Genomic DNA, 21,065 nt, shown 5'->3' on the forward strand with positions numbered 1-21,065 from the left:
GATACCCCCGGGACTGCCACCTATGAGAGGGATAGAGCATCAAATCGATTTGATCCCGGGAGCAACATTGCCAAATCGTGCTGCGTATCGAGCCAATCCCGAGGAGACTAAGGAAATTCAGCGGCAAGTCCAAGAGCTTTTGGACCGCGGGTATGTACGTGAGAGCCTTAGTCCTTGTGCTGTTCCTGTGATTTTGGTTCCTAAGAAAGATGGTACTTAGCGTATGTGTGTTGATTGTAGAGCCATCAATAACATTACTATTCGATATCGCCATCCTATTCCTAGACTTGATGATATGCTGGATGAGTTGTGTGGCTCTGTAATTTTTACAAAGATCGACTTGCGTAGTGGTTACCACCAAATTAGAATGAAACTTGGAGATGAATGGAAAACAGCTTTCAAAACTAAATTCGGATTATATGAGTGGTTAGTAATGCCTTTTGGTTTAACTAATGCACCTAGCACTTTCATGCGTTTGATGAATGAGGTTTTAAGAGCTTTTATTGGACGATTTGTGGTGGTTTACTTTGATGATATATTGATTTATAGCAAGTCTTTGGATGAACATATGGATCACTTACGTGCTGTTTTTAATGCTTTACGTGATGCACGTTTATTTGGTAACCTTGAGAAGTGCATCTTTTGCACGGATCGAGTCTCTTTTCTTGGCTATGTTATTACTCCACAGGGAATTGAGGTGGATGAGATGAAAATTGAAGCCATAAAGAGTTGGCCGGTGCCCCAAACCATCAAACAGGTGAGAAGTTTTCTTGGACTTGCAGGTTTTTATCGTCGTTTCGTGAAGGATTTCAGCGCCATTGCTGCCCCCTTACATGAGTTGACAAAGAAAGGTGTGGTGTTCCATTGGGGTAAGGCACAAGAGGAGTCCTTTGACACTTTGAAGGACAAGCTTACGCACGCGCCATTGCTGCAACTTCCAAATTTTGGTAAGACCTTTGAGCTAGAATGTGATGCTAGTGGAGTTGGCATTGGAGGTGTTTTGATGCAAGAAGGTAAGCCCGTTGCATACTTTAGTGAAAAATTGCATGGCCCTGTTCTTAATTACTCTACGTATGATAAGGAATTGTATGCACTTGTACGTTCTTTAGAGACGTGGCGTCATTATTTGTGGCCTAAAGAATTTGTTATACATTCAGATCATGAATCGCTTAAGTATCTTCGTTCTCAACATAATCTGAATCATAGACATGCTAAGTGGGTTGAATTTATTGAATCTTTTCCTTATGTTATCAAACACAAGAAAGGGAAGGATAATATAATTGCTGATGCTTTGTCTAGACGATATGCTTTGTTGTCCCAACTTGATTATAGAATTTTTGGACTTGACTCAATAAAAGAACAATATGTGCTTGATCCTGATTTTAAAGATATATTGCTGAACTGTAAAGAGGGACGTACGTGGAACAAGTTTGTGATCAATGATGGATTTGTGTTTAGAGCTAACCGTCTATGCATTCCAGTTGGTTCCGTTCGTCTTTTGTTGTTGCAGGAAGCACATGGAGGAGGATTGATGGGACATTTTGGTGCTAAGAAGACGGAGGATATGTTGGCCACACATTTCTTTTGGCCAAAGATGAGGAGAGATGTTGAGCGGTTCGTGGCACGCTGTACCACATGTCAAAAGGCTAAGTCTCGTTTGAATCCACATGGTTTGTATATGCCTCTTCCTGTTCCTTCTATTCCTTGGGCAGATATTTCGATGGACTTTGTTTTGGGATTGCCTAGGACTAAGAGGGGGAGGGATAGCATTTTTGTTGTTGTGGATCATTTTTCTAAGATGGCACATTTTATACCTTGTCATAAAAGTGATGATGCCGTTTATATTGCTGACCTCTTTTTCAAAGAGATTGTTCGCTTGCATGGTATGCCTTCTACTATTGTTTCAGATCACGACGCTAAATTTTTGAGTCACTTTTGGCGCACTCTATGGAATAAGTTGGGTACAAAACTATTGTTTTCTACTACTTGCCACCCACAAACTGATGGCCAAACGGAGGTAGTGAACCGCACTTTGGGTACCATGTTGAGAGCTATTTTGAAGAAAAATTTGAAGATGTGGGAAGAATGTTTGCCCCACGTAGAGTTTGCTTATAATCGGGCAACACATTCTACCACCAAGGTAAGTCCTTTTCAGGTAGTGTATGGTTTTACCCCTCGGGCTCCTATTGATCTTTTGCCTTTACCTACCACTGAAAGAACACATAGTGATGCTAGTGCACGTGCTGATTTTATTCATAAGTTGCATGAAACAACTAAAATAAATATCGAAAAGATGAATGAAAAGTATAGAATTGCTGGTAGTGAAGGTAGGAAAGAAGTCAAACTTGGACCGGGTGATTTAGTGTGGTTACATTTAAGAAAAGATAGGTTTCCAGAGCTGCGTAAGTCTAAATTAATGCCAAGAGCTGCTGGTCCTTATAAGATAATTGAGAAAATAAATGATAATGCATATAAACTTGAGTTGCCACCAGAGTTCGGGGTTAGTCCTTCTTTTAACATTGTAGATTTGAAACCTTACTTGGGAGCCGATGATGAGCTTGAGTCGAGGACGACTCCAATTCAAGAGGGGGAGGATGATGAGGACATCACTCCCTCGGATACATACAATGATCCTCCATTGAACTTTCAAGGTCCAATCACAAGGGCTCGCGCACGACAATTAAATTTAGAGGTGAGCTCGTTCCTAAGCAACTCTTTATATAATTTTGAGAATAGATTACTACCTAATGATTATGTGTTTCTTAGGAATTATGGAGAGGACAAGGAGAAACATAGAGGAAGGCTTGGAGGCGTGGAGGAGCAGCTAGGACGTCCAACAACAGCAGGAGGTCCAGTCCAACTCGAGTCCGAATCAGCCTCGACCTCCAGGACCAGCGAGAAGTAAAACGGACGCCCAAGACGCATCCGGACTCCGTTTTCGACGATTCACATATGGTTGGAAAGATAATTTCATAAGGAAACCAATGGCGTTGGTTTGAGGTCCAAATTCCTTATGAGTCAACGGGAAACGTCGTAACAAGCCAGCGTCCAGAATCTGTTCCGGTGCTGCGTCACCGTTTTTGGTCCGTTGGGCCATGTATCGTGTTGGAGTCCATTAGGGACGCGTCCAGGGGTCCTTGGCCGACCCTAATCCTTTATATACAGTAGCCGCCACCCTAATTAGGGTTGGGTTTTGCTTAGATTATTCTGTCAAGAACAGTTTAGCCGTTTCGTCGGTTTGTGAGACCCCAACTCGTGAGATTAATCATTCATCTGCAATTTGGTTGCATTCTTCCTTGTTCTTGCTTGTGTTCTTCGATTCGCAGGCAAGGATTTTAGCCTTCTTGGCGAGGTCAACCGTGCAACGCCGGTTGATAACCAGAGGAGACGTGGTGCTGCGATTGCGGGGTTTCGGATCGTGTTGTTCGGAAGCCAGATCGACTTGTGTCTCGTTTCCACCAAATCGAGAATTACCAGAACCTTTCGGAAGATCGGAAACCCTTGCTCATATTACCATTGCATCAATTCAGCATGCCTTTTGTTCATGAATAAACGCTTCAAAATGGGGACTATAGGAAAATACCACATCACCTTGATGGGAGACCATTTCTTCTTTGCTTCACCATCGATATCATCACCTTCACGCTTGTACCGTGCTGCACCACATGCGAGACACGCTTCCAAGTCTGCATGCTCTTCATGATACAACATGAAACTGTTTGGACATGCGTGTATTTTCTGTACTTCCAACCCCAATGGACACACAACATGCTTATTCTGATACGTATTTTCTGGCTATGGAAGCAATTTCATCAAGAACAGTAATAATTCTGTGAAGCTTGTATCAGACCACTCATTGCTTGCCTTCAATTGTAGCAGTGAAAGCACGATATGCAACTTTGTGTGCTGCTTCTCGCAGCCCGGGGACAACGGTGTTTTAGAGTCCTCTACCATACGCTAAAACTTTTGAAACTCTCTTTCATTAGTGAAGTTCCCCTCCCCATCGCGCAACATCTGCTCCAGATAATCATCGTTGTTGTCAGCCAACATCTGCTCTAGATCATCATCGACTAACGTATCTCCGACATGTGGCATATCAGTGCATTAATCAACCAGCATATTGGTGTGCATGTCTTCGTCTTCTCTGCCAATATGTTGCCCTTCCTGTACGATCTTAGCTTCACCGTACTTGATCCAGCCTGTATAGTCAGGCATAAAGCTCCTTGGCATGAAGTGGGAATGTATCTGCTATGTGGTGAAAAATCACTTCTTGTTTTTGTAATCAATGTATGAACATCACATGTATTTGACATGTGCGCCGCAGTTGCTACCAGAAAATACTCCATGTTGTTCTTGTACTCTGCGCTCACACAACTCGCATCGTACATCCATCTTCTGTTCATCTACGATTATATCTTTACTGTAAATACATATTCATAATATCTAGAAGATTTTGCAGTCACCAACAAATAAATTAGCTCACCATCTCCTAACAGCAATTGGCCCAGGTTAGAGGAGCCGCATTTTGTATGCTTTCGTGTTCGCTTCCGATGAGTGTTTGTTGGTGCTATCCCTAGAAATTTTTATTATTATTGAACCCTTATGTATGACTAATTAAGTAAAAATGGAAAATAAATACGCCCATACATAAAGTTTTTATATTAGAGCTTGCTAATTAAATAAAATATAACAAATATAATTAGATCTTGCTACATACCTAAATATCATGGCTAAATTTTCTAATTCATTAAAAATAAAAAATAAATATGATCATCACTAAAGTTTCCATATTGGAGCATGCTAATTAATTAAAATATAAAAAATATAATTAGAGCTTGCTACATACCTAAATATCATGGCTAATTTTTCTAATTCATTAAAAATAAAAAATAAATATGATCATGCCTAAATTTTCTATATTGGAGCTTGCTAATTAATTAAAATATAAAAAATATAATTGGAGCTTGTTGTATACCTTAATTTTATGGTTAATTTTTAATTAATGAAAAATCAAAAATAAATATGCTCATACATATAGCTAATGTAAATCAAGAATAAAGATACTTTCAACCATAAGCTACTAATGAATCTTTCGTATCATAAATGAGGTATAATTGCATCTACATTGTCTTAAAACATCATGGCCATAGGTCCATCTCCATTATTTCAAAATCTAGAGCAATTTAGCAAATAAAATTCAACTACAAATGGATTGGAGATGAAGTTACGTAGCTTGGAACACCTAGGGCATGAAGATTCCTCAAAATTTTGAAGCCCCAAAGAACTAAGTGACCAAAAATGGCCACCACCGAGCAAGAACATAGCTCCTCTTTGTTGTGCTTGGGCTTAGGGAAGGATAGGTCCACTGTTATATAGCCAATATATCATTGCTGGCTCATACCACTAGATGGCGGTGATGTCATGCTACCACTGCTAGTCGATGGCTTCAGCTGGTAGTGATGATGGATTTTGGCATTACTACCGGCCGAGGGCATCACTGCTGGCTTAAGCCATTGGCTGGCAGTGATGCCCCTTATCACTGCCGGTTCATAAGTCACAATGATTGAATCTTCCCGCGCTGCTTATGAACCGGCGGTGATTCCCCATCATAGCCGGCCCATTAGGAACCGGTAGTGATGGGCCGGCATATAAGGCCTATTCTGTAGTAGTGTCATGACCTAGTGAATTTAAAGCTTCAATCTTTAAATTCATAGGCAATATAACTCATACATTTTCTTGGAGTTTTCCCCTCCCCTCCTTATTGGTTCTTATTGCCTATTGCAAAAAATATGTATATATTAGCCTTTTGGCAAATATTTTCAAATGAGTGTTTGAGAGGTTTAGTTTTTCACTCAAATCTAGTCCAAACATGTGTTTTTGTTGAGTGTTTTACTTGAAGTTTGGACTCAGTGAGAGATTTTAGTTCAGCAAAATCTTTTTCTCTTCACCGGATAGTTCGGTGTTCTCAATCTTATCTTCACTGGAACATCCTACATGCATAGATCTTTCAACCTCCCTCTTATCTCTGTGCAAACGTCTAGCATGTTCATTTTACTTATCATCGGAATATCCGGTGTGCATAACTCAATGTTCATCCCAAAATGGTTCGGCATTCATCTTGTTCCTACATTGGACCATCCGGCGATCATATCTTCCAATTGGCTCAATTTCACATCCTCCTGGACTTTAGTCCGATGACCTATCCAGCGTTCATTCCTTGTCAACGACGGATCATCCAGTGTTCAAAATTTTTGATGGACCCACTTGTCAAATCTAGATCTAGGTCGTTGTCATGACACTACTGACTCGCTCTCGCACTAGCCACCATCTCCGCCGCGTGCCGCCCCCGTGTCGCACATGCTGCCATCGAGCCCCACACCACACCCCTATGAGCTACCACTGCAGCTTCCTCCTCTAGACACCACACCCCCACGTCATGCTCTTGTTGGTGGCATCTTTCCGACGGATGATGAGATTCAGCTGTTGTTTCACTGGCCCTTCGTTCCAAGATCTCCTCGCTTGCCAGATATGCTTACACGTAAGGCGAACGTAATTCATATGGCCATGAGATGAAGTTTGTTGTCAAGGATAGGCGCTGAGGCAATCACAAGTATTCAGCAGTGGCTAGTTCGTTTAATCCTCACTCACACTCAGTTCGATATCATGGATTTGATTCTTTGTGAGATTGAGGATGTGATTGCTGATGAGATGACCATGGAACGACAACAACCATATGCACATTTCATATCACATATACTAGCTCACATGATCAGGTATCCTGAGTTTCTCTAGACCTACGAGTGATCACTTACTTCAGGCAGTACTCTCCGACTGCACCTTCTAACAGACGTCGAGGTCAACGAGCGATGTTCTATGCTCATGAGCAGATCCCTGTCATAGAGTGAGAGAGGGAAGTAGTTGAGGAACATGCCCTAGCTGAGGTAGAGGTAGAGTTACCACACTCCATCTTTGATATAGACAACAACAATGATTCAGATTCAGATGATGTGGAACACTTCCCGCCTTTCGCCAGGACACACGATGCCGAGGCCGGAGGATCAACTCAGACAGTGCCACTGTCTTCTACGCCACAGACTTCAGTACCACAGTCTACTCCTCCAATCGCCCCTGCTGCCCCTCCTTCTGAGTTGACTACTATCCTTCAGCAATTACAGTAGCAGCAGGCTTTTCAGGCTGAGACACAAAGAAGTCATGATAAGGCTCAGTCAAAGCTACAAGCAGATCTTGTGTACCAGCATGAGCAACAGATGGTCCTTATGCAGTCCATATAGAAGCAATAGCAGGACATGTTTTCAAGGCTTTAGTTGGACAGAGAGAACAACGTTCGAATGTTCTCTTTTATTTCTGGATGTTTGGGCTCTCTATTCCATGCTACCGGTCTTCAGTTGCCAGCTGCTCCACGAGCTCCTGCTCTAGCCCCACCTCCTCTACATGGAAGTATTGGTGGTTTCTTATCGACCCCGGTGTTAGCTTTTCCAGTTTCACTAGTTCTCTCCACCGGGATCTTCCCCCAGTCTGTCGGCGCATCTCAGAGGCCAGTGTTTGCTCCATTGTCTTCTTCTATCTCAACTCGGCCTCTCAGCTTTGAAGACACACCGCAGACTACTGTTCCTAAGCAGCGTACTTTAGTTATACCTCCTGCTGTCACATAGCCTGAGTTTGATGAGATAATTCTACGCTTCATGCAGTGCAGAGTTAGATTGACCAGGAGATAGTAGCCCAAGGACACGGCTCTTCTAGCCACAACCCCCTTCCTGATGCAGTTCTCTCGTCTGAGGTTCCACAAATACTTTTTTCGATCCTTGAGCAGATTCTCTTTCAGCTAACATCGATGCTTCCTTCCATACGCTTGAAATGTCTAGTAACCGGTAGTTTTGGGTGGACGCTTCACACCGAATCGTCCATTGTTTGGAGCCTGTGCACGCTGAGGTGTCTTGGTGAGTTATTGGAGTTCTTGTGAGAGCCCCAAGAGGAAGATTTGTGCTTGGTTTGAAGCCTGCCAATCCGCAATCCAGAGAAGAAAAGGTGGCTATCACTAGAGAGCACTTAAGTCTTAGTGGCTCAAGGGAGAACGATATCCTTAGTGGATGCTCCAACAAGGACTAGGGGGAGTGCCAACTCCTCGATACTTTGGGAAAAAATTTGGTATTTTCTTGCCCATCTCTTTACTTTCCCACATTTACTTTGAGCATTTACTTTCTTGCAAGCTAAATTTCAGCAATTCACTTCTTGTTGTAGCTTGCATGTTTTCTTGCTTAGAATTCTATCTAATTTGATCGTTGTTGTTGCTTTACATTTCTTCTAGGACTAGTTTGTATAGTTGTTCTAAATTTAGTTTGAAATAGTTCAATTAGAGCCCAATTCACCCCCCCTCTTGAGCCATTCGATCCTTTCAGCCCCCCCTGCGAACATGTTGCTATGACGTTATGGTTATAAGCAGCGACTCTCCTCTCATATTTATGAGGAGGCTTGGTTACAGCAATCCTACTAGGATTCCACCTAAAGTCCTATTAGGATTCCGCCATATACCGCTAATACAACTCTAAGTCCTATACATAACTAACTCCGTACAATTATTCGACACATATCCAACAATAAGGACAGGGTCACAATGCTCAACATCTCCTCGCAGGGCCTTTCTGGCACAATCACCCCTTCCATTGGGAACCTCACATTCTTGAGAATTCTGGACCTCAGCTCCAATGAATTGCAAGGTGAAATTCCTTCATTGATTGGCCACTTGCCTCAGTTATAGTATCTCTCCTTGTCCAACAAATCGCTACAGGGCGAGATAACTAACTAGTTGAAGAACTGCACTAGTCTTGAAAGGATCAAACTTCACTCAAACTGGCTCACTGGAGAAATTCCATCTTGGATCGGAGGCTTGTCAAACCTCAAGGCCATACAATTGAGAAAGAACAATCTCACTAGAATCATTCCACAATTCCTTGCCAACCTCTCATTATTGGAACAAATTGATTTCACCAGGAACAAACTTGAGGGTGCAATACCTGAGGGCCTGGGCACTGTCAGTAGTCTCAAGTTTGTGGATCTGGGCAAAAACCATCTCTCAGGCATTATTCCTGAAACTTCCTTAAATATTTCCTCACTTATTCGCTTCAGGGTGACCATCAACGAGTTGCATAGCATGCTGCCCTCTGATTTGGGGGGTCACTTCCTGAATCTCCAGTACATGCTCCTCACCATGAACCACTTTACAGGAAGTGTTGGGGGGTCACCATCAAGGACCCCCGACACCCTAGGTTCCACCCACCTAAGTCCAAGGGCCACTCGGCTTTGGAGCTCCTCCGGAGCCCCAGGCTCAGGACTCTCTACGGAGTCCCAGGCCCCCGGAGCCCGCAGACCACCTGAGACCGCTGACTCACGGAGCCTTGGGAAAGCGACTAGCCCCCTCTAGAAAGATCAGCAAGAAAGGGGGCCCACCATCCGCCATCTTTCTACCACAAAGTGACCGGAATTTATTGCCAATCTAATCGGTGGCCAGTCTGACACACTGGACAGGGCTAGCACCACATTTGGTGACCGACCAGGCATTACAGCCACTTGTCGCCACTATTACTGCCACGGTTAGATGATGCCATCAGAGTAAAAGTTGAAGGTTTACATGGGTCTGAGCCATGTTTTACTAAGTTGGCGCCAGGTCCCGGTTATATAGTGAGAATTCGTATCTCTACTCCTGTAGGGGTATGTTTGTACACTTACACTATGAAAGACAATATAAATACTGACCATGGGCAAATGATGCCAGGGACCGCAGATTTTTTGTCGCTCTAGGCATTCCTTTTAATGAGGATATGGCTCCTTTGGATACACATAAGGTAACTCGTTCCTCATTGTTCATATTGTCTTCATAAAGAATAGGATACTACTAAGTTTTTGTGTTATTTTGTGTTGTTTTGTTGCTTAGTAATATGGGAGAAGCATCACAAGCTCACCTAGACATCATCACTTGAAGGACATCTTCACTCGAAGGCCAACTCGAGCTCAAGGTCGAGTCCCAGGACAACACATCAATAAACGAGCATAACTCTCGCATACGAAGTCCGATTGAGGCGATCTTGGACTTGGTAGAAAGCTTATAACGAGCCCTTTCCAATGGATCTAGTCTTGACCAAATGATCCTTATAGCTTAGTCAAAGTCGATGAAATAAGGTGTCACATCACCGTTTTGGGCCTTATCGGGTCTTGTAATCGTGTCGGGGTCGAAGTCCAGGTTGTATACGCTCTATCCATGGCTGCACAACCTTAGGTCGACCTCCTCACATCCCCCTATATATATACAATAGCTGTCATAATTTAGGATCGGGTTTTGCTTAGATTATTCTATTTTTGACAGTTTTGTAGTATATCGATTTGTAGAACCCAAACTTGAGTACTTCATTGGTAATTAGCAAAATTCAGATTGCATCTACTTGTTCTTGCTTGTGTTATTGATTCGTTTGTAAGAAAATCCTTCTTGGCAAGGTCAACCGCATCTTGGTACGGTTGATAACCACGGAGCAGTGGTGTAGTGGTTGCGAGGGTTTTCGATCTATTCTAGTTAGAGCCTTTGTATCATCACCGTTGAAGCTCCACTAAATTGACTTATCATATTACCTTTCAGAAGATCGGGCCCATCACCTTTCCTCTTCACTTCTTCTCCAAGTTTGAGCCATTCCAGTGAGTTGGCTCTCACTGCACTTGTTTGTGGAACACATATTTTCTTCCACTAATTGCTGGTGTCGTTCGTGGGGACATTTACAGAAGCAATAGGAGAGGTAGGATGTCACCAAAGAAGAAGACTACCGCGGCAGCAGCCCCAGTAGGTGGCTCCACAGCCGTGGCCAAGCGCTCGTTATACCGACACCGGTCCCTAGGGGCCCGGACCCTAGGGGTTGATCTCTGTCCATGGTAATCAAGGCTTGGCTAGGCGCATCGAATATGGGCACCCTACCCCACTCAATAGCTGCCACGTGCATAATATGGCCAAAATGCCCCTCGCAGACATCCTGTCAAAATGCCTTGAGAACCATGGCTCTTTGAAGCCACGGTCGGAGGGGGAAGTCAGGCACGTTCAGTTGGGCGCGGGAGCCCTGACTGGACATTTTAGATCAGGGTGGACCTGTTGGTGATATGCCCTAGAGGCAATCGAGTTTGCGGATTGGATCTGCTAATGGGCTTTAATGTTGATTAAAGGACCATTAGGGTTTAGAGACATAATGGGCTTTAATGTTGATTAAAGGCCCATTAGCGTGCTCTATATAAGAATAGGCAGGGGCCAAGGCGCATTGAGTTTTTCCGAAAAACAGATCTTGCCACCAAAAACCCTAGCCACCTCCTATTCCCGAACTCGCTTCGAAACCCTAGCCGGGCGCGCGGTGCTAGCACACCGGCGCACGGCGATTCCATCCTTGTACGTGTGGATACTGTAGAGGCGCTGCTACTATTGTGGTGCTGATCTGCTCGGGGTACTCGGGACGTGCTCGGGGTACTCGGGACGTGCTCGGGGGTACTCGGGACGTGCTCGGGGTACTCGGGACGTGCTCGGGGGTGCTCGGGATGTGTTCGGGGTACTCGGGACGTGCTCGGGGGTGCTCGGGACGTGCTCGGAGGTACTCGGGTTGTGCTCGGGAGTACTCGGGATGTACTCGCGAGTACTCGGAAGGTGCTCGGGACGAGGTTGACGATCGACTACTTGACGCGCACGACGTTGGATTGGTCTGCTCCAACTCTTCTTCCGCTGCACTGCTCGTCAAGTGGTAATGATTCATGATCCTCTACTCGCATGGCTTCCTGGTTGAATGCGGTAGAGAAAATTTATTTTGTGCTAGCGTAGCCTACCCGTTCCCCAACAGTGGTATCAGAGCCATCCTGCGTAATTTTCGATCTGCATCAGTCACGTATAGAAGATATGTGATAGAAATAGATTAGATCTATTGTTTTTTATCAGTTCATATGATGGATTGATCAATGCACAGTTGGTTAGGTGAATTAGAGATCGGATGAGATGCCAGTCGATGAAACCACATAGCCAAAAAGATTAGCTCGATCTCTCACCTGGTTTTGCATGCGACTTGCCCCTACCGGCTGGAATCACCATCGGGGCTAACTGCGTGCATCGCGACATGGTCAGGAGAACAGCAGATCGAGGTCGTGTGTGCTGTCATCGTTTCTGGAAAAACCTCATGATCAATGGGATTGATCTAATGGAAATTGAGGCGTTATGAATGACTCGGAATTGGCTCGATACGATCGATCCGATGAGATTTTCATAGCGATTTCATAGATGCGATCTATGCCATCGCGTACACGCATAGATTGTTGTAATAACATGATCCCATCGCGACATTAGAATTTGATTCTACGCTTAACTCATTTTTGCAGAGAATGTTGTGACTGGTATGGCCTTGTGATATGTGATGCATGTGTCTAATTTGTCATGGCCTGCGTGTCATGGTTAGTTGCAGCCCAAGGCTGTCATGTTATTGTATAACGGCCTGCGTGTCGACTTGTGATGCTTCTTCTCATGTAATTTATCTAGTGCTATTAGGTGTAATAGACTAGAACAAGATCATGGAGATTTGAAGCATGATGACCCGGAGTACAGGAACCGTGGCGATGAAGAACACCATGTGAAGGGGCCATACTATGTCACAGTTAATATGATTTCCTGTGATGTTTTTATGTTCCTGTCATACTATTCTTTCATATTTTATATGTGGTGGATATGATTTTCATGATAGAGTAGTTTCCCTCAGAAAAATCAAGAGTAATTGATGCCCTTCCAATAGCTGCACCTACAAAGGTTTTGATCATTGTGTGGTAGGTCTGCCAAAGGAGGGTGCCATCATTTATCTTAACCAGTTAGAGTGGATGTCGGACATCTACACGCATAGTATTGGTTTACTTGATAAAGCTATCAAAACGGTTTTGGGCTTTGGGGCATGGTGTTGGGCGCCGGGGCATTCGATGCCACCCAACAAACAAGAGTCACATAGGGATGTGATTAGCAAGGCGTTGCTTACCTATGTCACTAAGTTTCTAGCAGTGATACCAAAGCTCACTAGAACTTAGTTGAATATGGATCTTGATCCTCTATATGTTGTTAGAGGGAAAACACATATAGTGGAGTATCTTTTGTTAAATTGTTTAATAGAAGATTCACATAGGCATAGTGCTGAACCTGCATTTTTTGTTGTAGATTATGGCACCGGCCGCTAGTAATACTTCCAGTTTTAATTTGCGATCGATTCTTGAAAAAGAGAAGCTTTCTGGAACAAACTTTATTGATTAGTATAGAAATCTGAGAATTGTTCTCAAACAAGAGAAAAAGGAATATGTTCTAGAGGTCTCCTATCCTGATGAACCAGCTGATAATGCTTCTGCCGCGGATCGGAGGGCTTATGAGAAGCACACCAACGATTCACTGGATGTTAGCTGCCTCATGCTTGCCTGTATGTCCTCTGAGCTTCAGAAGCAATATGAGAACAGGGATGCCCATGATATGATTGTGGGACTCCGAGGCATGTTTGAGAACCAAGCTCGGGCTGAGAGGTACAACACCTTAAAGTCCTTGTTTGCGTGCAGGTTAACAGAAGGCAGTCCAGTCATTCCTCTTGTGATCAAAATGATTGGTTACATTGAGAGCCTGGAAAAACTTGGTTTTCCCCTTAGCCCTGAGTTGGCTACGGATGTAATTCTCCAGTCGCTCCCTGTGAGCTTCGAGCCATTCATTTTGAACTTTCACATGAACAGCATGGAGAAAAGCATGGCTGAATTGCATGGGATGCTAAAAACTGCTGAGGAAAGCATTAAGAAGAGCTCTAGTCATGTGATGATGGTTCAAAAGGATAGCAAGAAGAGAAAGCGCAAGGGCAAGGCTAAAACTTCAGATGAGATCTCGAGTTCTAAGCCTAAACCTGTTGGAAAGCCCAAGGCTAGCCCTGCCGCTTCTTACACTTGCCACCACTGCCATAAGACTGGTCATTGGTGGAGGAACTGCAAATTGTACTTGGAAGAACTCAAAAATAAGAAGGGAAGTAAGACTTCCTCTTCAGGTATAAATGTTATTGAAATTAATCTTGCTACTCGTCCTGGTGATTCATGGGTATTTGATACTGGATCAATGATTCATACTTGCAAATCGTTGCAGGGACTAAAAAGGACTAGGAAGTGTGCAAGAGGCGAATTGGATGCTCGCGTCGGCAATGGTGCAAAAGTTGCTGCGTTGGCCATTGGCGTTTACTCCTTATCGCTACCCTCAGGATTAGTTTTGGAATTAAATAATTGTTATTATATTCCCGCCTTGGACAAAAACATTATCTCCTCTTCATGTTTGGAAGAAGATGGTTATGAATTCATAATAAAGAACAAGTGTTGTTCGATATTTTTGAATGGTATGCTCTATGGTAATTGTCCATTAGTAAATGGATTATATATATTGGATCTTGAGGATATAACTATTTATAACATTGATACAAAGAAGCCTCAGCTTGATGATTTGAATCCCACTTTTATTTGGCATTGTCGATTAGGTCATATAAATGAGAAGCGTATGCAGAAGCTCCATAAAGATGGTCTTCTACATTCATTTGATTTCGAATCATTTGATACATGCGAGTCTTGTTTACTTGGCAAGATGACTAAGATGCCTTTCACTGGTCGAAGTGAGAGGACAAATGAATTATTGGCCCTAGTACATACAGATGTATGTGGACCGATGAGTTCTACAGCTAGAGGTGGTTTTCAGTATTTCATTACTTTCACCAATGACTTTAGTAGATATGGTTACATCTACCTAATGAGACACAAGTCTGAATCCTTTGAAAAGTTCAAGGAATTCCAGAATGAAGTACAAAATCATATAGGCAAGACAATTAAATTTCTGCGATCAGATCGTGGAGGTGAATATTTGAGCCATGAATTTGGTGATCATCTAAGGCAATGTGGAATCGTTCCACAATTGACTCCACCGGGTATGCCACAATGGAATGGGGTGTCCGAGCGGAGGAACCGAACTTTGTTAGACATGGTCCGGTCGATGATGAGCCAATCTGATCTTCCATTGTCCTTCTGGGGATATGCTCTAGAAACTGCTGCTTTCACGTTAAACAGGGTTCCATCTAAGGCTGTAGAGAGGACACCATATGAGATATGGACCGGGAAGCGTCCCGGATTGTCTTTCCTTAAGATATGGGGTTGTGAGGCTTATGTAAAATGTTTGTCGTCTGATAAGCTCACTCCCAAATCTGATAAATGCTTCCTTGTGGGGTATCCTAGGGAAACCAAAGGATATTATTTCTATAACCGGGAAGAAGGCAAAGTGTTTGTCGCCCGCAATGGTGTCTTTCTTGAGAAAGAGTTTCTCGCGAAGAGAGTTAGTGGGAGCACGGTGCAACTCGAACAAATTCGGGAACCACTTGAATGTGTTTCAGCTCCTATTGAACCACAACTCGGTATGCAAGATGTTGCAGAACCTGTTGTCGAGGCACCAGCCCCACGTCGGTCGGAAAGGTTCAGTCGTGCAACCGAGCGGTTTATGTTCCTAACCACGGAGCAGCGCGACATATTATTGTTGGACAATGATGAACCTAAGACTTACTCGGAAGCAATGGTGGGACCAGACTCTGAAAAATGGCTTGGAGCCATGAGATCCGAGTTAGAATCCATGCGAGAAAACCAAGTTTGGAACTTGGTCGATCCACCTGTTGGTGTGAAAACTATCGAGTGTAAATGGGTTTTTAAGAAAAAGATAGATGTTGATGGAAATGTTCACATCTATAAGGCATGATTGGTGGCGAAAGGTTTCAGGAAAATTCAAGGTGTTGATTATGATGAAACGTTTTCGCCCGTCGCAATGCTAAAGTCTATTCGGATTCTCCTAGCAATTGCTGCATATTTCGACTATGAGATATGGCAAATGGATGTCAAAATGGCTTTCCTTAATGGAAACCTAAGTGAGGATGTGTACATGACACAGCCTGAAGGTTTTGTCAATCCGAAAAATGCTCGGAAGATTTGCAAGCTGCAAAAGTCCATCTATGGCTAAAGCAAGCTTCTCGGAGTTGGAATCTTCGTTTTGATGAAGTGATCAAAGGGTTTGGTTTCATCAAGAATGAAGAAGAGCCTTGTGTTTACAAAAGGACTAGTTGGAGCGCACTTGTGTTTCTGGTCTTATATGTGGATGACATATTATTGATCGGAAATAATATTCCAATGCTCGATGCTGTCAAATCTTCAATGCAAAAGAGTTTTTCAATGAAAGATTTAGGAGAGGCAGCATACATATTGGGCATAAAGATCTATAGAGATAGGTCGAGAAGGCTAATCGGATTAAGCCAGAGCATGTTCATTGACAAGGTATTGAATCGGTTCAATATGCAGGATTCCAAGAAAGGTTTCTTGCCAATGTCACATGGCATCACTCTCAGCAAAAATCAATGTCCTTTGACATCTGAGGAGCTCGAGAGGATGAGTGCGATCCCGTATGCTTCTGCTATCGGGTCCGTCATGTATGCTATGTTTTGTACACGCCCAGATATCTCCTATGCTCTAAGTATTACGAGCAGATATCAATCGAACCCAGGTGAATGTCACTGGGCTATAGTAAAGAGTATCCTCAAGTACATGAGAAGAACTAAGGATATGTTCCTAGTCTATGGAGGTGAGGAGGAGCTCGTTGTAAATGGTTACACCGATGCTAGCTTCCAAACCGACAAGGACGACTCGAGATCGCAGTCTGATTTTGTGTTTTGCCTTAATGGAGGTGCGGTGAGTTGGAAGAGTTCCAAGCAAGAAACAGTTGCTGATTCCACGACGGAGGCCGAGTATATCGCAGCTTCGGAAGCTGCAAAAGAGGCTGTTTGGATCAGAAAATTTGTTTCTGAGTTGGGTGTGGTCCCTAGTGCGTCCAGTCCAATGGACCTCTATTGTGACAATAGTGGTGCCATTGCACAAGCCAAGGAGCCTAGGTCGCACCAGAAGTCCAAGCACATACTTCGGCGCTATCACCTCATTCGAGATATTATTGATAGAGGTGATGTAAAAATATGCAAGGTGCACACGGATTCGAATATTGCTGATCCATTGACGAAGCCTCTCTTACATCCCAAGCATGAGGCACACTTGAGCTCTATGGGTATTAGATACTTGCGGGATAGACTCTAGTGCATGCGAGAGAATGTGTTCTGTCTATGCTAATGTACTTTTGGATAATTGTTATCTGGTTCCATGAATAATTATCATTTACATTGATCAGCAAGTATGTGAATTGTTTGTGAAACTCTTTGTTTTTATGATGTTATTCTAAATAGTCCCTAATCTCATATCATTGTGTGGGACAATAATGATTTATAGATTAGCACATTTGACTGAATGATGATCATGTTTCATGGATCATAGATATGGAGCTATCAAATCAGTAATGTGGACACATGTTAGAGAACATGATGTTGGATAGACCCACCCTGAGATACTGCTGGGATTGTTATTTTTAATGTGCCATCAGTTGTTATCTCAAATGGTGTACCTACAGAACCCTTTGACCTGAGATCATCATTGATTTCAGAATGTGTAGTAACACACTTAGGGGCTTCCAAACGCTATTCCATAACTGGGTAGTTATAAAGGTTGCTTTCGGGTATGTTATGAAACATGTCGTGGGATGTGAGTGATCAAGATGGAATTTACCCCTCCTAAATAACGGGAGAGATATCTCTGGGCCCCTCGAGATAGTTGGATTGGAAAGTGCATGGCCATGCCAATGTGATTAAAGAGTTAATCATGGTGAATCCACTACTTGATCGAGTGAATGGTCGAGCTATCACAAGGGTGGCACGAATCTCGCCTTGAGCTTGACTGGTATCGTGTGGTAAAGGGATTGGTGCATGAGTATATCAAGGTTCAGCCGATATGATCTTTGTGTGCATTCGGGAGTCAATATGTCCTGCTAGGTACCGCTATTGACTTGCAATTCGGAAAAGGGTTTCTGGATAGCGGCCGTTTACTCATGAACCTAACGGGTCACACACTTAAGGGGATGGAATCTAAAACTTGTACTGACTCTAGTACAAGTGGGAGATTGTTGGTGATATGCCCTAGAGGCGATCGAGTTTGCGGATTGGATCTGCTAATGGGCTTTAATGTTGATTAAAGGACCATTAGGGTTTAGAGTCATAATGGGCTTTAATGTTGATTAAAGGACCATTAGGGTTTAGAGTCATAATGGGCTTTAATGTTGATTAAAGGCTCATTAGCGTGCTCTATATAAGAATAGGCAGGGGCCAAGGCGCATTGAGTTTTTCCGAAAAACAGATCTTGCCACCAAAAACCCTGGCCACCTCCTATTCCCGAACTCCCTTCGAAACCCTAGCCGGGCGCGCGGTGCTAGCACACCAGCGTACGGTGATTCCATCCTTGTACGTGTGGATATCGTAGACGCGCTGCTACTATTGTGGTGCTGATCTGCTCGGGGGTACTCGGGACGTGCTCGGGGTACTCGGGACGTGCTCGGGGGTACTCGGGACGTGCTCGGGGTACTCGGGACGTGCTCGGGGGTGCAAAGGACGTGCTCGGGGTACTCGGGATGTGCTCGGGGGTTGCTCGGGACGTGCTCGGAGGTACTCGGGTTGTGCTCGGGAGTACTCAGGACGTACTCGCGAGTACTCGGAAGGTGCTCGGGACGAGGTTGACGATCGACTACTTGACGTGCACGACGTTGGATTGGTCTGCTTCAACTCTTCTTCCGCTGCACTGCTCGTCAAGTGGTAATGATTCATGATCCCCTACTCGCATGGCTTCCTGGTTGAATGCGGTAGAGAAAATTTATTTTGTGCTAGCGTAGCCTACCCGTTCCCCAACAGGACCTCACTCCGGAGCAGGAAACCTAGCTCATAGCCATTCTGCAGGCCAACGACAATGCTTTAACCTGGTCTCCACAGGACCTCCCCGGAGTCGACCGCCGCATCATCGAGCATGCCCTCTGGGTCAACCCGCATGCCCGACCTATACACCAGGGGCTCCGCAAGCTGTCCTCTGAGCGGGCAGAGGCCACAAAGGAGGTGGTCATTAGGGAGGTCATCCACTCTGAGTGGCTGTCGAACACCATCCTGATCAAGAAGCCTAATGGGAAATGACGCATGTGCATCGACTTCACAGTGCTTAACAAAGCCTGCCCTTGAGACCCGGACCTGGTCCCCCGCATAGACCAACTAGTGGACTCCACTACCAGTTGTGAGTTATTTAGTTTCCTAGACACAACTCCGGATGCCACCAAGTGTAGATGGCCACGGAAGACGAAGTCAAAACCAGCTTCAATACCCCCTTCAGGTTATACTATTAATTTTGGTTGCCCTTTGGCCTTCGGAATGCACGAGCCACCTTCACCCGCCTAGTGCGCAAAATCCTAGAACAACAGTTAGGCTGCAATGTGGAAGCCTACGTTGATGACATCGTTGTAAAAAATAAGCTCGAAGTCGACCACCTTGCTGACCTCCAAGAAACCTTCAATAGCCTCTGGGCCACAAGCATGCGGGTCAACCCAGAGAAGTGTGTCTTTGATGCCAAAGCTCAAAGGCTATTAGGCTACCTCATCTCCAAGTAAGGCATCGACGCCGACCCTGGCATGATCCATGCCACCACAGAAATGGCACCCCCGACTGATGCGAAGGGGCTCCAGCGCCTGGCCGATCGCCTCACAGCCCTCAGTCGTTTCCTAGCCAAATCTGCCAAGCACAACCTTTCATTCTTCAAAGCACTAAGGGGCTCTGAGCCAGTCAAATAGACGATGGAGTGCTAGGACACCTTCGAGGCCCTCAAAGCCCACCTTTCGAATGTAACACCCTAAATTTCAATTTTTGCAATAGTTAAAATTTTGTTAGAAATTAAATAGGAGTTGCAATTTTTGTTCTATAGAAGAAATTGATTTCTAAATTTAAATTTGACATAGGTTATATATGATTGATGCATTCATGTCGTCGTAGTTGCAATAGGTTTTATATGTGGAAAAAGTTTGCAAAAATTTTCTAGAAGTCGCTCGTTTAAAACCTTTTTTGAATTTGAAGAAAAATCTAAAAAAGAAAAAAGCATTTCAAAAATTGGAAAAGCTTCCCGGGCCGAATCCTTCCCCAGCCCACCTTTCCCTCCCCCTCTCTTCTTCCCCATGTGGACCACCTCTCCCTTTCCCTGAGCTGGGCCGCACCCCGAGCCAGCCTGTTGTTCCCGCCGAGCCGCCTCCTCTTGCCGCCAGATGGGTCCCACCCGAGCCGGCTGGATCTGAGGCGCCTGCACCCAAGCAAAGCTGGAGCCGAGCCGCCCGCGCCTGAGCTGTGGCTCGCCATCTGCTTCCTCCCACCGCCGCCAAGCCGTTTCCCCCAAATTAAGTGCCCGTTCAAAACCGCCGCTAATCCACGCCATTAATCGCCCATTAATGTGCATGGTCACGATCCCCTCCCTCCCTTCTCTTGATTCCGGCAGCTTCCCCCTTGAATGCCCCTCTCAATTGTGGAAACCACCACATTATTTCCATTTATGCCGCCGGCCAAATCCCCTCGAATTCGCCCGTTTCTCTCTCTCTCTCTCTCTCTCTCTCTCTCTCTCTCTCTCTCTCTCGCTCGCTCGCTCTCTTGGGTATTTAAGCCTTCTATCTCCTCCTGTGCAAGGTTTCAAATGTTTTCCCCCGCTTTCCCCTCTTTATTACGCACAGATTCGACCTCCACGCCATCGTCTTCTCCTTCGCCGGTGAGAGCTCCCCCGCCACCGCCATTCTCCTTGGCCGATCCCCCTTGACCTTGGTCTTTACTTCTTTGGTGTCGCAGGTCCTTGGGTGACACTTCCCGACGCTTCTCAGTGCTTCTCCACCGCCAGACGCCACCCTCATCGAGCTCCAAGCACCGCCGGCCATTCTTCTCCATCGCCGGCCGCCCTCGTTCCTCCTCCACCATCGTGAAGCCCTCGGTGATGATCCCCTCACCCTCAGCTTCATTGTGCACCATTCCCTATCACAATCCATGGTCAGTAGCACGATTTCACACTGCTCCGGTGATGCA

Source organism: Phragmites australis, chromosome 12 (genome assembly GCF_958298935.1).
Source record: "Phragmites australis chromosome 12, lpPhrAust1.1, whole genome shotgun sequence".
Lineage (NCBI taxonomy): Eukaryota > Viridiplantae > Streptophyta > Magnoliopsida > Poales > Poaceae > Phragmites > Phragmites australis.